The 16,945-nt window shown below is 50.2% G+C and overlaps 1 protein-coding gene and 1 long non-coding RNA gene across 2 annotated transcripts in view; one reads left to right on the plus strand and one right to left on the minus strand.

Annotated features, from left to right (window-relative positions):
* RALGPS1 (Ral GEF with PH domain and SH3 binding motif 1) overlaps positions 1-16,945 on the plus strand; it is a 250,459-nt gene that overhangs the window by 49,939 nt on the left and 183,575 nt on the right. The gene's annotated exons all lie outside the window — the stretch shown is intronic.
* On the minus strand, positions 106-3,692 carry LOC120601696 (uncharacterized). Its single transcript, XR_005652511.1, has 3 exons — positions 3,592-3,692; positions 1,432-3,215; positions 106-1,074 (listed from the first exon to the last, which is right to left on the minus strand). It is a non-coding gene; the product is annotated as an uncharacterized LOC120601696 (long non-coding RNA).

Raw genomic sequence — 16,945 nt, forward strand, 5'->3', positions numbered from 1 at the left:
ACCGTTCTATACTAGCGCCGTGGCTGGGAAGAGAGGTCGAGCCAGCCATGCTGGAGTGAATCCGTTTCGCAGTTTCTCGACTGAAGTCATTACAAATGCATGTTATTGATTTAAACCCTGATTAAAGTGAACGTCCAGGAACTTTGCCTTCTCGATGGTACGCATTCTTTGAGCCAGGTGTTTGGGTTCTCCAGGGAATGTCACCGTATCTGGCCCACTCTGGCAGGGCTGGGGGCAGCTGGTACCCATGGCCCCCACGCCTGAGTCAGGTCTTGCCACCTAATTACTTGCCCCAGGCTCCTCCTGCTGAAAATGGCCGCTGTCGAGAAGTGGGTGTGAGGGAACATTTTTCTAAAGAGTTTTCTTTTTTGTTGATCTCAAATTTTGGTGGTTGCCTTGTTTCTGATTTTGAAACCAGTTGCTACAGGAAGACACGTACACATTTACATTAAATTGTACATTTTTAGAAACAGCATATTCAATAAAGAGAACAAAGTTGACTTTAAAAAGTTGATTAAAAAAATTCCTAGAAGTGCTTCGCGGTTGATCATGAGGCTTTGTAGTTATTTTAGTCAGGGTTCGTTATTTGTTAGCAAGTCATAGAAATGCATTTCAAGGTAGCTGTGATAGGTAGGAGAAGAATTTATTACAAGGAAAAGGGCATTTTACAGACTCAGCAGGCATGGGGTTCGAGCAGCCAGAGAGCCAGCCAGGACGCGAGCCGTCTCTGCTTCTTGGCCCTTCTTTCCCTCTCTTCCTCCCTCCTGCTCTTCCTGTCCGTCCCTGCTGCCCCGCACGGCCTCCCCGAAAGGCCCCATTTACGTGGTCCCCATTTCAGTCACCTTCCGGACCAAGGCCAGCTGAGTCCCGTGCGGTTCAGTGACCTGGGTCAGGAGTATGTGGCCAAGAAGAGCAGGCGCAGCTGAGGGGACCCAGCCTCCTGAATGGGCGCAGGTGTCAGAGAAGAGGGGTGTAGGTGGGGAGAGAGGTCGACACGTGTCTGCTGCAACCACGCCGTGCATTCCGGAACACTCTCGGCACAGTGCCCTTCTTACAGTATGGTAGCTGTTGGGACTTTGAGAAGAACAGCACATTTTAATACAAAGTCAGACCAAGGATCCAGGCCTTCTGGGCCCTGACATCTAACCTACTGCAAATTAGGAGGAAACTAATATTGTTGGCTGGGTTCACCGTATATATGAAGATGTGGCAACCATTTGTCTTATTGTGTGTGTGTCTGTGTACGTACGTGTGCGCGTGCTCACACATGCATGTCGTGTTCATTAGGTTTGGGCAACAAAGCCGTGTTTACTTTTTTTGAATTGGCTGACTTCCAGTCTTTTTCTGTTTTCTTCTAATGTGGAGTTATCTATTCTTTCTAATTAAAAACAACAACAACAACAACAACAACAAAAAACCGAAGCAACTCACTGCCTCTTGGAGCCTTTTGGGGAAGTCGCTGTGTAATGAGTTCTCCGCCGAAGCTCTTCCTGCTCCTGTTCCCAGCTTAGCTTTGATCTGGAGCTCGGTGGACGTTTGCATCTTTCTTCTTTGACCTGAGTGGCGAGGAGGGCAGCCCAGCCTGCCACGAGCCCCAAGCCCTGGACCTGCGTGTGCCCAGGGAAGCCGGGACCCCTGCTCAGGCTGATCGCAAGAGGAGGGGTGGGCAGTTGTCAGAGGCACGAGGAGGGGCAGACCAAGTCTTCCCCAGGGCAGTGCAGTTGGGACTGCACCTTGTGCAAGGCATATCTGATTTCAAGTTGTGACAAGACATTAAGGTGGAGATGTTTTGCTTTTAAGATTTTAGCTTGGAGCATTGGTTCTCAATTGTGGGTGCACATCAGAATCACCTGGGCAGCCTTTGAAACATGGGGTACCCAGTCTGCACCCCAGACCACTGAATATGAATCTCTGGGTCAGGGTCCAGAGCGCAGTCAGCCCTATTTTGTAAAAGTTGACTAGGTGATTCCGATGCAGAGAGAGGGTTAAGAACTGATTGCTTTGAGGAAGCAATTTGGAGAAACCCCAAACTTGACTGTCTTGGATCTATGATCTGTTAGCTAAAAATAGAAGTTTTGTTCCTCCTTGTCATTGTCAAGATTGTGGTTAAAAGGAGGACCCTGGGGGCTGCCCCAGCCTTTCTGCTGTTTTTATTTTTGTTAGCAGACTGAGAAATGGAATTTTCCCCCTTGAAGATGCCTGCCACATTACGGCTGGACCACCCCAGAGTTGGAAGGACATGAATAAGGGGCAAGTGTAAGTTTGTTGTAGGCAAGACTTCCCAGGAAGTAGAGGCCAGCATCTGAGAGCAGGATGGGCACTGTGCGTAGCCTGGACTCCCAGAAGGTCAGGCAGCCTGTGCTGTGCATCAGAGTCAGAGGGAAGCCCTGTGAAAACGCAGGTGCCAGGGCTCGGTCCTCGGAGATTCCAGAGGGTCGGGATGGTTTGGGATCTGCATTTCAGTCAGTCGTAGTTACTATTCTTTTTGACGCTTAAATTGTCTCATCTTAACCAGTGGGAGCTGTTTCGAGTCATCTCCTATATCCTTTTAACTGTGATTCCCACTTGTTTTTGAGGCTTCCTTGCTCTTTGGCATAGCAGATAAACCAGTGTTAGGTTGTATATTTCCTACTGAAGACCTGGAATCAGGTGTTGTTTCAGAGATGCTGGCTTCTTTTTCGTGGAGAATGATACTTAGAAACCACAGTCTGGCGAGAGGGTATTCGTTGCTACTGGGTTGCCGTTGCTTTTAGGCCTTTTTGGCGGACAGGGCTAGGAAACATTAATTTTTTAAAAGGAGAAATCATGAGTTCATAATTAGGGCAGGAGGTGTTAATTCTCCACGTTTCTTCCTTCCCTCCTCATCCTTGTCCCAACTTTGCTGTGGGCGGCTTGGCCCTGTGGCTTAGGCACAAGCGACTGTGCTGAGCCGAGGTGGTAAGAGACGTGACCAGCTTCCCCCAGTCCTCTTGGAACTTCTGTTCTCCGTGACGTACTGGTCGCTATTGCTCGTTTAGCCTGAATCCCACCACGAGGACACCGTGGATGACCGGAACCTAACCCAGAGCCTGAATTCCCGCCCAGCCTGGCCCAGCCCACGGGAACCCAGCAGGGAGCAGCGGAACCGCATTCCCGCGTCAGACCTGTGAGCATGACATCCACGTGGTCGCCGTCAGCCTCTGAGATTTGAGGGTTGTTCGTTACAGCACATTATCCTGTAGAAACAGGACTGATAGAGCAAGGTCTTTCCAGCTGCAGTCTAACATGACGGGGTCGTTGGCTTAATTCCCTTGACTTTTATATGTTGTCTTTTACACTGACAGTTTTGGTTCCTAACATATTAAATAATTACTTTTTTTGGTATTATGCCGTCATATATAAAATAGTTTTAAAATGACAATATCAACGTTCCTATTAACCAGCAGACGACTGTAAAGCTTAGCGTTTCTTTGCCATTCTGTTGGTCTTTAGTGCCTTATCTTCTCTTTTCTCCCTCCACTCCTACGACTTACACACCCGGGGGCCTCCCCCTTTCGCTGCCCCCCGAAGTTCTCTGGAAGCACCAGGGCAGGACAGGAGGGTTATGCTCACTTGATTCCAGAGGTCTGCATCCCGAGAGCCGTTGTCGTAATCCCCGTGCCTGGAACGTAGTATGTACTCAGTAAATATTTGTCGAATGAGCAGAGAACGAAAGCGTGAGAGGGGAATTGCTCTACAGAACGTTAGCGGCTGTGTTCGGGCGCATTGCCCGGGGTCGGGGGCGGGGGGAGTACCAAGTAAGGGGCGTTGCTAACAGGGCGCCTGTTTCGCGGTGTAACCACTTCCCCAAAGCGAAGGTTTTGCCTGGTGAGCTCAGCCTTTGAAGATTCAAATTTCCAAACGCTGTCGATAACTGAGGGTAGAACTGCAGCTCTGCTCGTTTCTGCGAGGGGGGCCGCAAGAGCACCATCCGGGGCTTAGAGGGAGCCAGGCAGACGGTGAGCTAAGGGTTGGCAGAGAGCAAGGGAAATGGAAGTTCGCAAGTTCGGAGCTGTGGCTTCCTGGTTCCCCGGTGACTCTTAACAAGTGAAAATTTTATCAAAAATTGGCGAGTTAATGCAGATACAACTTTGCAGTGTAATACCTCACAGCTGTGTTCAGCTTACAAACTGTGGCCTAGAACCCCATCAGCACGGTGGTGGGTTGGGTCACAGAGGCTGGGGCTCAGAGTGGGGGCTGCATTGTAAAGGGCGCCTGTCTGAGGGGTCCCAGTGGCAGCAGCCTCGCGAGAGGGTACATACGTGTTCAGGGTGGCATTTTGTCCCCACCAGCATTCCCTACTGAGTAAACCTGTCTGCCATTGTGCCCGACTCCCAGCCTGTGGCAGTGGAGGCCGGCAGTTTCTCAGAAGCCAGTTTCCATGTCAGAACTGTTTTTGTCATTAGTGTCAACGTGGACCAGCTTCAAGGAGGAGCTGCTGTTCTCAGAATGCGCTGAAAATGAGCATGGCGCGCGCTTTTACCCAGCCCGGGGTTCCAGGCGGGCCAGGCTGCTGGCACCCCGAGCCCTGCACGGCTTAGGAGCACGGGCTCGACCTGACTGCAGCGTGAGTCCCGCCTCCACCTTTCCCAGCTCAGACTTTGGCCCATTCTCTGTGCTTCAAATTCCTCACGTGTAAAATGGGGAAAATCACAGTTTTTCCCTTACAGTGGGTGTGTAAGAGCTGAGTTCAGGGCCTGCGTGCAGGAAGTTCTCAGCAGCTTGTGGCGATTATTTCTCACCAGTGGAGTGTGAGTAGGCTCCGTGCGTTTAGACGTGCGGTTGTGCTCAGCAGAACGTTCGGCGATGCCCGTTACAGGAGCCAGGGGCCCAGGCGGGGCGATGCTTCACGTGGCAGAGTGACTAAGAGGACTGTACTTGGGACGCGTCAGACCCGAGGTCACATCCGGGTCCCCTGGGTGGCGGGGAGGCTGAGGCCCGATGTAGACTTGCACCACGGTGCCCTGAGCGTTTGGTGCACGTCGAGTAGGGAGACTGGCTCTGCCTCAAAGTTGGGGCGTCGGCAGGGAGCCTCGAAGGCTGAAAGGGGTCGTGTTTTGGAGAATGGGATGGGAGTTGGGAAGGGCGTCTCAGGCAGAGCGACTTACTCGTTAAAAAGGCATTTAATCTATTGAGCAAAACTGAAACACTGCTTTCGGCGCCTGGTGTCCGGGGAGGAGAAAAGGTCGAGCCTGCTGTTCTCTTGGCTCTGTGATCCTCAGGGGCGTCACTGCCAGAGACGGTGGCACACTGGCGGCTCGCCCCAAGTCAGCATGTCATTTCTTCTAGGGGCGTGCAGGGCACAGAGACATGCAGATGGCGCCCAGGCGGCCCGAGCGTGACGCACATGGACTGCAGTGGGTGCCGTACTCGGCGAGGTGGAAAGCTGTCCCGTGTGCCTGGAAAGCTTTCTGCAGCCTTCTCGACGCCGCTGCCGAGATGGCTGCCTCCCCACCGCCACGGTCCCCAGTGGTCAGGCCCTCCTTTGCTCCTCGCTCTTTACGCATCATCTACTGTGCTACATACACGCTGGAGAGACAAAGGCAGAGGGGACATTGGCACAGTCCAGCGAGAGCGAGGGGCAGGATGGAAACATAGTGGACAAGAAGCATTCGAGGCTGGGGGTGTCATGGAGAGCGTGGAGGGTAGGGAAGGGCAAGGAGGCAGGGCTTGACTCGTCGGCCTTGGGGCGTCACCGAGGGATTTCAGAGGGGCCTGACAGGACAGACGTGTAGTTTAGGAAGTTGATTCTAACCCAAGGCAGAACCCACTGGAGTCGGGGAGGCCGGTCGGCAGCAGTCTTTGTGAGGTGAGGTGGCGGTGACAGGGCCCAGTGCCGGGCCGGTTCTGAGGCCACCCTGAGAGCACAGACACGGGGAGCCGTGAGCCGTGCGTTCGGGGAGCAGAGGGAAGAGCAGAGCGCAGAGGAGGAGGCGGCAGAGAAAGTGGCCCCAGGGTAGGAGCGGGCCCAGGGAACCGGTCTCGTGCCAGTCAGGCAGGGCGGTCAGCAATGCTGCGCCTGGAGGAGGGAGGGCAGGGGGGTCCGAGAGGGCTGAAGGCCTGGAAAACTCGAGAAGGGCCGAGGGACTGTATGTGGAGCAGGGGCAAAGCAGAGATCTGGCTAGGAGCAGGGGAACGAGAGGGAGGCCAGGAGGTCCTGGAAGGAGAAGGGTTTCAGAGTTCAGGGTCTCGGAGGCAGGGTAGCTCGAGGGGGCGATGGCTGTGCCTTTGGTGGCTGAAGATGAGGGTTTTTCTGGGAAGAGGTTGAGATACTGTGTGACCCAGGGGTGAGAAGGCACACCACCCAGTTTAGTCACCCAGTTTAGCGACGTCCCTGGAGGTGACGGCAGGAGAAGGGAGGAGACCGAGGCAGAGTTAAAGGCACAAGGACATCTTGGGGTCAAGGGCTGACGACAACGAGGAAGGAGAAGGAGGTGCCAGGAAATAGCTCCCCCAGGAGAAAGCGGTGGGCCTAGACTGAGAATCTCACGAGGTGAGGAACCAGAGGGTCACCAGTACCTGCCACTCGGGTCAGGGCACAGACCCGGTGCTCAGTGTTAGTGGAAGGCGGTGTTGGAGGAACCAGGGGTGCTCTGGGCGGGCGTGCCATCCAAGGCCCCCCTCACTGTGGCCCTGGAGGGAACCTGGCACTTAAAGGGGGAGGCGGATCCGGCGAGAGTGGGGAGGTGGGTGCCGCACTGACAGCTGCTTTGGGACGTTATCCAGGCAGAGCTCGGAGGGACCTGTCTCGCCTCTGTCCGCGTCAGAGCCTGCGGCCCCGCGTGCGGCTTGGCCGCGTCTGCAGCAGCGGGACACTCCTGCTGAGCTGCGCACTTTCCTCGGCCACACGATACGCTGCGGTTCAGGGGAACGCTGCCCGTGGGTTCGGGAGCCTGACCCTCTGGCCTTTTGTCTGGATGCCGTTTGCCTGCTCCGAAGAAGCGGGCATTCCAGAAGGCCGAGGTCAGTGTTGGATGTCGGACAAACCCTGCGTGTCTTCGCCGCTCCTCGGAATCACGGCGTCGGGCCCTGGGAGAAGGGAAGAGCACTGCCAGCAGGCAGTTATTTGTAAAGAGGAGATCGGTTTCGCTGACATCATTAAAATCCCTCTCTCAGGTCACAGGCTGGGCAGTTTTCTCAAACCAGCTCCCTCCTCTGCTCCAGCCGAGCCTAAGTAACCGTCACTCCTCTCCTGATCACATCTCCCCACGGCCAGTCCCGACCCCAACCCCCCTCTCTGCATCCAGAGACATCTTTCTAAAGCCAAAGTCTGACCATTCTGGTCTTGCCCGGCACCGCACTGCTCTGGGGACGCAGATCTGCCCCTCCCCGGCCGGCCACAGCCCCACAGCCCCCGGGCCCAGGGCCCGCTGCCCCACGCTGCCCACAGCGCCCTCGCTCCGCATCTCGGCGCCTTCTCCCACGCTGTGCCACCACCTGGGATGTGCTTCTCTTCCCTCGCACAGCGGACTTGTCTCGTCCCTCGGGAGACGCACCAAGCACCCGGAGCTCCAGGGTAGAGCAGGTGCCCTCCCGTCCCCTGCGTCCGCTACGGCCATGCCACCTACTGCTGCTTCTGCTTCCGGCTTTTCACCATTGCGCTGCGATGTCATGACTTTTAAAGTTCGAATAATTAGTTGCGTCAAGTCTGTCTCCCCCCTTGATTATAAACTCCATGGACACAGCAATCATGACATGACCATTCACCCAGGACCCTGCGACCCAGTGTAGTGCCCGACGTTATTTGTTCAATACCTTTAGGCTGCAGTAGTAGTGATAGTGATAATAATAACATCCTTTTGAATTCTCCCGACTTTTGCGTGATACTGCCTCCCTGTGTTCAGAAAACTGCATTAGGGTAGTAGTAGGTGGTGGCCCAGGTGCCGGCCAGTTGGGGTCAAGGCGTGGGCAGGTGGTGGCTCCCGGCCTAACCCTCGTCATTGCTGATGTTAGTTCCTACCGGAAGCCCGAACAGCTGTCTCTCTCATCTGTAATTGCTCTGAGTTTGCATTTGTTATTTGCTTCTCATTTCCTAGTAATTACTGTATCCATTGTAACGATTTCTCGTGACAACGGGAACAAAGCGGAAGAGGGCTTCTTCCCCCCCGCCAGTGACAGTCACATGGAGACAGAGGTTGGAGTCTCTCTTCGGGCGGAGGGTGGGGACAGCCGGCCGGAGCGGGAGCCTTGGCTGCAGATAGAGGCCAGCAGCGCGTTTGGTCCAATGAAACCAACTTTGCAACTTCCAGACTCGTTTTTTCCCTCCCTTCTTGAGTGTGGATATGACATTAGTTCTGGTTAGAAACCAAATTTCCTTTTGAGTGAATTAATAACACAAAACAGAACCTATGGTGAACAGCTGTCTTTACCCGTGGGGACTTGGCGCCTGCTTGTGATTTCGTCTGCAAGGAAAACAGAGTTCGTTCGTTTGGACTTCCGCTGTGGGAGCAACCGCACGTTCCCAGGCAGCGTGATGTGATGGGGGACCGTGCGCTTCAGAGGCGTCAAGGTCCGCATCGGAAACCTGGCTCCGCTGCTCCCTAACCGTGCAGGCCTGGCGAGCTCCCTCGCCTGCCAGGGCCCCCGTTCCCTTATCTCCACAATGGCAGCGATACCCACCTCAGAGTGTCGTGATGGTTAAAGGAGATCGCACAGGCAGCGGGCATGGCACATGGCAGGAACTCGGAAGTTATTTCCTGTCTCTTGAGAGGAGTCAGGGACGTAATAGGAGAAAAGCAATGGCTGTGCTATTAAGTCACGCGTAGACGGGCCCCGGGCCCTCAGCGGGTAGAGCTTTCCGAGGAAGACCTTTCCTGACACTGCTGTATCCCTCCCTCCAGCCACAGTGTCTGGCACGTCATAAGATCAGTTCTTGTCAATGCTTGTTGAGTGAGTGATGGGCAGATAGCAAAGCATTCTTTCTGTACAGCCCAAAGCTTAACAACTTAGGCTCTGGAGTAAGAAGGACCTAGGTTTGTATCTGTGTGACCACATTCAAGCCACTTAACGTCTCAAGGTCTCAGCTTCCATATCTGTAAAAAGGAGATGATAATACGATTACCTCCAAAAATCGGATGTGAGGACTGAATGAGATTTTTTTCAGCTTTACTGAGGTGTAACTGACGTAATAAACCACACATAAATAAAGCCAACAATTAGATGAGTGGGGCTGTATTTATATTCCTGTGAAACCAACATCAAATCAAGATTCTAAACTTACCCATCACTCAGAAAGTTTCCTCATGCTTCTTACAGCCCCTCCTCTTCCACTCTCTCCACTGTCTTGCAATCAGTCCTGAGAACGTGTTTCTATTTCAAAATTGTTTTGGCTCTTCTAGTCCTTCTCATTACCGTATGAATTTTAAAATCAGCTTGTTAAGTTACACAGAAAGCCTGTTAGGATGTCGATTGACATTGCATTGAATCTGTAGCTCAATTTGGGGAGAACTGACATCGTAACAATTCTGAGTCGCCTCAGTCATGAACGCAGGATGGACCTCTGTGTATTTACATCTTTAATTTATTTCAGCAATGTCGTATAGTTTTCAGTGTACGGGTCTTACACATCTTTTGTCAGATTTATTCCTAAGTATTTCATTTTTTATGCTGTTGTAAATGTTATTTTATTTAAGTTAAATACCATTGCTCATTACTAGTTTATAGAAATACGACTGATTTTTGTAAATTGACCTTACATCCTCCAAATTTGCTAAATTCACTTATTCTACTAGCCTTTTTGTAGATTGTATCGGATTTTCTACACAGATGAGGATGTCTCTGTGAATGACAGCCTTCTTTCTTTTTTCTTGATCAGTCTGGCTAAGTTTATTGGTTTTATCGATTTCAATAAAGGTTTTTGATTTCATTAATTTTTTTCTATCGCTTCTCCGTTTTCTAATCCATTGATTTCTGTTTATATTTTTTAATTCTTTCCTTTCTTCCACTTACTGTGGGTTTACTTTCCTCTTTCAGTTTCTAAAAGTGGAAGCTGAGGTCAGTGATTTGAGCCCTTTCTTCATGTCCAATGCAGGCATCCGGCTCTATGAATTTCCCTCTAAGCATCGCTTGAGCTTTGTCCCACACGTTTCGATATTTTGAGATTTCATTTCTGTTCAGCTCAAAATGCTCTCAAATTTTCCTTTTGATTTCTTTTTGACCCACGAATCATTTAGAAACGTGTTCTTTAGTTTCCAGATATTTGGGGATTTTTCTAAGTATTTTATGCCATTGATTTCTAACTCAATTGTGGTTAGAGAAACACTTGGTACAGTTTGAATTTATTGAGATTTGTGTTATGGCACAGAACGTGGTTGATCTTGGTTAAGTTCTGAGTGAACTTAATAAAAATGTGTATTCTGTTGTTTCTGCATAGTGTTCTAGAATATAATTGGAGTCAAGCTGGTTGATAGTGTTATGGAAGTCATCTATATTCTTGTTTTCTATTTATTCGTTCCATGAATTATGGAGAGAAGGATATTGAAATCTACTATAAGTATGGATTTGTCAATTTCCTTTAAGTTCTATCAGTTTTTGTTTCATGCATTTTGAAATTCTTTTATTAGCTGCATAATCGTTATATTCTCCCATTGCATTTACCCTTTATCGTTATGAAATGACTGGCTTTTATCCCTGGTAATATTCTGTGCCCTAAAATCTACTTTGATAATATAGCCATCTTTCCTTTCGCTCAGTGTTAACAGGTGCTACAGTCTGAATGTTTGTATCCCTCTCCCGGTGAAACCCTAATTTCCACAGCGATGGTGCTGGGGCCTTTGGGCAGAGTTGCCGTGTTAGGGATCAGTGCCCTGATAAAGGAGACCCCAGAGAGCTAGCTCATTTCTGCCGCCAGGCGAGGACGCAATGAAAAGGCGCTGTCTGCGAACTGGGGGGCTGGTCCTTAGCACACCCCGAATCTGCCAGCCTCTTGATCTTGGACTTCCCAGCCTCCAGAACTGTGAGGAATAAATTTCTGTTCTTTATAAACCACTCCATTTATGCTATTTTTATTATAGCAGCCTGAACGGACTAAGATATATCTTTTTCATCCTGCTGCTTTCAGCCTATTTATATCTTTAAATTTAAGGTGGGTCCATTGTAGGCAGCATATAGTTGAATCCTCTATTTTTATCCAGTCTGACAAACTGTGCCTTTTAATTGCGTATTTGCGTTTAATGTGATTATTGACATGGTTGGATTTAAATCTAGTCTTTGTTCCCCTTTTCCTCTTGTTCTGACTTATTTTTAAGTAATGAAGCATGTTTCATTATTTCATTTTATTTCCCTTATTGGATAACTAGCTATAATTTCTCTCAGTGGTTGCTTTAGGGTTTACGGTATACATCTTTAACATATCACAGTCTATTTTCAAGTGATAATATACCATTTCATGTATAAGAACTTTATAACGGTGTACTTGCATTTACCTCCTACTCTTTATAGTATTGTTATCATACATTTTACTTCTATGTTTGTAATACTCTCCACGAGATATTGTTTATTGCATTCACATGAACAAGTATGTGTTAAAGTCAACTATCTGTTAAAGAGATTTTTCAAGGTAGATATAGTCGTTTAGTGCACAGATCTTAAGGGTACAACTCAGTATATTTTTACAAAGTAAACCAACCACGGAACTGCCCCCAGACCATGACGCAGAACATGCCAGCACCCCAGAAGCTACGTCATGGCCCCTTCTGGTCATCATCTACCCCCAAGTGTAACCGCTGTTCTAACTTCTGTCAGTATTGCTAGTTCTGTCTATTTTAAACTTCATGTAAATGCAATCACATATACTTTTCGTCTGTTTTCACTTACGATTATGTGCGTGAGCTGTACCATGTTTTCGGGTGCAGTGGGAGATTCATTCTTACTCGTTGTGTGAGTAGACCATATTTTAATTATCTTTTCCAATGCCGATGGATGTTTTGGTTATTTCCAGTTTAAGGCTGTTATCAATAATGCTGCTGCAGACACCCTCGTACATGCCTTTTGCTGGACATAACCACTCATTTCTCTCGAGTGTAATATCTAGGAGTAGAATCACTGGGTCTGAGGAATGTGGATGTTCAGCTCGACCGCTGCTGCCAACTGTTTTGCAACGCGGGTGTGCCCGTTACATTCTTACCAGCGGAGTGTGAGAGTTCCGCTTGTTCCACGTGTTTGTCAGCTTCTGACGTTGTCAGGACAAAACAGCAGTGAACCCACTTCCCGTCAGTGCGTTTCCCTTTCTGGGGTCTCGGGCCCTCAAATCCTGGCTGCTTTGCTTGCTCTTTGATAGCTTCAGAGAGCCAGGTGTTTGTTGTTATTACTTTTTCCAATTTTTATAGTTCACCTGATACTAGTTACTTTGTCACAGAATCAAATGCCTCTTTCTTTATTTGGAAAAGAATTTTTTTATTTCGAAAATATCTTCTGCGGAAAAAAGTTCTTTCTCAAATTATATGAAGGTAACATTCTACTCCCAAAGCATGTGTGATGGCACGAGGTGTTCGCATGCACATCTGGGTAGCGAAGTTTCCACTGTCACTCTGTTTCGTCGCCTAAGCTTTTCCCTCTGCAAGGCATTTACGAAAGCGTCCCCTCCCCTGATCGTTATGTGCATCTCTTTACACTGATCCTGGCTCGCGTCAGACAATGTCTAATGCAGAGTGCGGTGAAGCTCATACGCTCTCTGGTCTTAACTTCTGTAAGCAGACGTTTAGGCTGCAGTGACGGGACTGTCACTGCAGCCTAAACGTCTGCATGTCAGCGATCACATGATGCCTGAGGGCGGAAAGGAGCCCCCACCTCCTGAAGACTCGCAGGGGAGAAGCGACCTTAATGGGGGAGAAGAAAGCTTCACTTAGAAAGGCTAGGAATTTTCAGACATTTGGACTTAGCCCAACACCACAGCCTCGTTTTGTAATACCCTTCAGAATGGCTTACTGCATTGCCAAGCAAGAAAAGACACTGTGGCAGGAGAGAACTTGGCGAAGCCACACAACTTGGACCTGACTGAGCTGGGTTGTGGCTCGGAGCAGAGGAAGGAGATTAATGCAGCCCCATGTCAAATGAAGTCATTTCTAGAATAGCTGACCCATCTTCTGGCATTTTGAAGTAGGCCATAGAAAGACTCAGCAGCCGTGCCATTTCTTTTGAAATTCGTTGCACAAATGGTTCACGATAGTCTCACTGTTGGTATCCGTTATCTGCATGTCATCAGTATCCAAGAAGAATTCTTATATTGCAGATCCCTTTGGGAAGCTTCCAGGTCTTCACAATCGCACACAGTTTCTCTGCCCAGCTCCATTTGGGCCGAGAGGAATGGCAAGGCCATCCGTGTGCAGATGAAGCGTCTGCTTTGTCGGCAGCACAGCTGGTCTTGGAGTCCCGGCGGAGCGAGGAGGCCAGCCTGCCTCTGCGGCTGGGACCGTCCGTGCTTGCACGCATTGCCGGCAAAGGCGGCGGAGGCCCCGAAACCCCGCTCCGAAAGCCCGCGGTTTTCATCAGCGCGGGGCCTTGAGTCACCACCTTCTCGGGAGGTTTTGCTATAAAACAGAGCAGATCATAAAGCTGCTTCGACTGCCCAGGAGTTCGCCGGCTCTTCAAAGGACAAGGGCTTGAAGTACTCGACTGCACTTCAGACCGAAGTTCTTCTTTTTTTTTTTCTTTGAAAGTAAAGGAAAACACACGAAACAGAGAAAGAGGGATTCATTCATGACTTGGCTTACTTACTAGATATTTTTGGCCATGCGAATGAGGTAAGCCATTCAATTCACCGTTATAGATGTTTCTGAAAAATGGGCAGTTTGGGCCATGCCGCCCACTAAGCAGAGACTGGGCTGGACAAGTCTGTAAACTTTCTGCCGCTGGAAGAAATGTTTGTACAGCCTGAGAGCAGCCGAGTCATGTTCGTCCTCAGCAGCAGAAGTCTGGGGATACTTGGGAGCCCTGTCCCTCTCTTTGGAAGGCCACTTCTGCTCAGCAAAACCTGCAGACGGGTTATGGATTCACGGTCTCTCCTTGGGGACAAGCGATTGGTGAAGGAGACCTTGACATTGCTTTCCTCAGTGGCTTGAGAGAAAAGAAAATGATGTGGCATTGATTTAGCTGGAAAACTGGAGAATGATGACGGTCCTTGACATCTGATACTTGCGGACTCATGAGTGGGCTTTTGGAGTGACGATCTTGTGCATTCTTTTGGGAGTCAAGATTTCCAGCATCTGTTGGTAAACAAAAAAGTCAAGTTGATGGAATGTCAAGGCATCATGTGTCAAGGAGCATCGCTGGTGTTGGATGTCAAGGAGTGTTGCACCGTGTTAGCTTTATATTCAATAAATAATAATGATTATGACTATTTATTAAATGCTTATGTGTCAGTCACTATTCCAGTAATTTTACATGAATTGAACCCTTGTATATGCATAACAGTTGCATAAGGAAGGCCCTTTGATTATCGTTTTCAAATGAGCAGTCTGAGGCCAGAGAGGTTAATCGATCCGCCCGCGGTCAGAGGGCTGCTGAGTGTCAGGCGGGATTCACGCTCGGGCGATCCGGCTCGAGGGGCCGCACGTCAGCCCCCGGTGGCTGCCTGTGCCCGGTGCCGTACGGCAGCTGCTTCCTGTTGTAGTTCACGCTGCTCTTGTCGTGCAGCTTGGATTTTTTTTTTTTTATTATTTTCAGGAAATTGATAATAATTTTTTTGCTTGAAAAAATGAGAGAAATAATCTCTGAAAAAGATAATTTTCATTTAGATTTGATGTTAAGATAAATTATGTACCAAGTTTTACGTAATTTTTTATGCACATTTCACCGGGGAGGGGGCCAGCTGGTAGCTTTCATGAAATGTCCAAAGAACCCTGAAACTCAAGGGCGGGGATCACATCTATGTGTCTGTCTCTCAGCTGCTTGGCCTGGTGCTGGGCACGTGGTATTTGCTCAGTAAATTTTCATTGACCCACTGAGTAGGAAGTTACTATGCTTAAAGAATTGAACTTCCACTACGCGGAAAGTCACTTTTTCAAATCACTTTACTTCTCGCTAGTCGATAAGGATACTGCTCATTCGGTCAATAATTCGTTATTCTGCATGAGCTAGGGCCAGGCATTAAGGTCTCATTCTACAAAGATGAAAAAGTTAGATTCTTAGGTACTATCCTATAGTCTAGCGAGGGGGGACAGACAATTTGACAAGCACGTAAATAGAGAACAGTAAGGGCTGCCGTCAGGGGAGTTACCTGTGCGTGTGGGAACATCCCCGTGGTCTGGGGTAGTGGTGAGGATTCAGGAGGGCTTGCCTGAACAGGTGGTACCTGAGCCAAGACCTGAGGAATGAGGTGGACTTGGTCAGGTGAAGGGGAGGAGAAGGAGTGTTTCTAGGAGAGGGAGCAGTGCGCACCAAGGCGTTAGGTGAGAGCTAGACCAGGAGGACAAAGGACCGAAAGAAGCATGCCGCGTGGCTGGGCCGCGTGCGCAGAGGCCCGGCACCCGGGTGCTTGGCAGAGGAACGCAGCTGACGCAGGGCGGAGCGGGGCCCTCGGAGCATTTGGGTTTGTGCGTGTTGAGTTGGAGACACCCACACAAGACGCCCAGTGCCGGAAGCGTGACTGTGCGGATAGAATACTTCTTCCGTAGAAAGTTTAAATCGGGCTATTCTGTGGACACCGTCTGCAGGCCTTCCGGGAGAATTCTAGGTTCTTAGGGGCTGATGACCTGGAGCTATATCTATGGTCTGTGAAGGGATCTTGGGGGCTGACTGGCTACTGGAGACTCGTTAGTGGCCAAAGCGTCCCTGGAAGCTGGGACACTAGTGGGAGCCGGGAAGGGGCAGCCTTGAGAGAAGTGGCCCTAGTGAAAACCAGAGCAGTCGGGATGGGGTGACCCTGAGAAATGAGGGGCGTCTTGGGCAGGATCTCTGGCTGAGTCGGGGCTCGAGCACCTTATCTTTGCAGGGGTGCGGGGAGGCGATTGTGTGGCGTGTTGGTTAACAGCATGAGTTGTGGTTCAGGCAGAGCTGAGTTGGAGTCCTGCTCCACCACAAACTAGCTGTGTGAATTTGCGCAGGTTCCTCAGCATCTTCAAATCTTCGTCATTTCATCTGTGAAACAGCGATGACGGGGCTCTCGGGAGGGTCCGTGCGATGGCGCAGTTTAACCCCGACCCAGCACTCTGGCTGGGACACCCCCAGCGCTCGGTGGCTGGTTGGCTGCTGCCATCTCTTCCCTTCCTGTCTTACCATCGTCACCCAGATGTCTCTCCGAGATGAATAGAAACTGGGCTTGAGTCTCGAATCCCAGTCCTGTGAATTTAGGAAGGCCAGGGCTTTCTCTCCAAGCCCGTGCAGCCCCCCGAGGCTTTACTTCGGTCACGTATGCCATCGTTACACCGTGCCACGTCACGCGGCAGCACCTTTGCACGTTCCTCCTGGAGAATCTGCCGTGCCGAATGCTGGAGAGCTGCGGAGACGCCACGGGAGGGCGTCTTGGGAGTCACCTCACCAACTGCAGTGCGCGGCGTAGGCGTCAGTGTTTGTAGAATGCCCAGGGGTGGCGCCGTCAGCGTGGCCCCTTAGCTGAGCTCGGTCTCCTCCAGCGTCCCCGGCTCTGCGTTCCCTTATCGGGACCATACATTTTCCTTCGCTGTGCAGAATAGTGCAGATCGCCTGGCGCCTCCAGCCCAGTGTGCGTCTCACACCCGCGAAGGTACGTCAGGACAGAGCTCCCTCCAACTAGCAGGACCGCCTTCATCGAGGATTGTGGTTGTAAAGAGCTCCTTTGGTGGTGGTTGGGGCAAGAGGTCTGATTTCATAATTATTTTTATTAATGGTCACAAATGCTTCTCTGCTCTAGGCCCCAGGGAAAGAAGAGTCGGCAGGTGAAATCTGCCGATGGGGTTGGGTTGGGAGCACGACTTGGGCATGTGGCCAGAATGTGCCTAGATTGAAACCTTGG

The sequence above is a fragment of the Pteropus medius genome, unplaced genomic scaffold (genome assembly GCF_902729225.1).
Source record: "Pteropus medius unplaced genomic scaffold, Ma_sr-lr_union100, whole genome shotgun sequence".
NCBI classification, from domain to species: Eukaryota; Metazoa; Chordata; class Mammalia; order Chiroptera; family Pteropodidae; genus Pteropus; species Pteropus medius.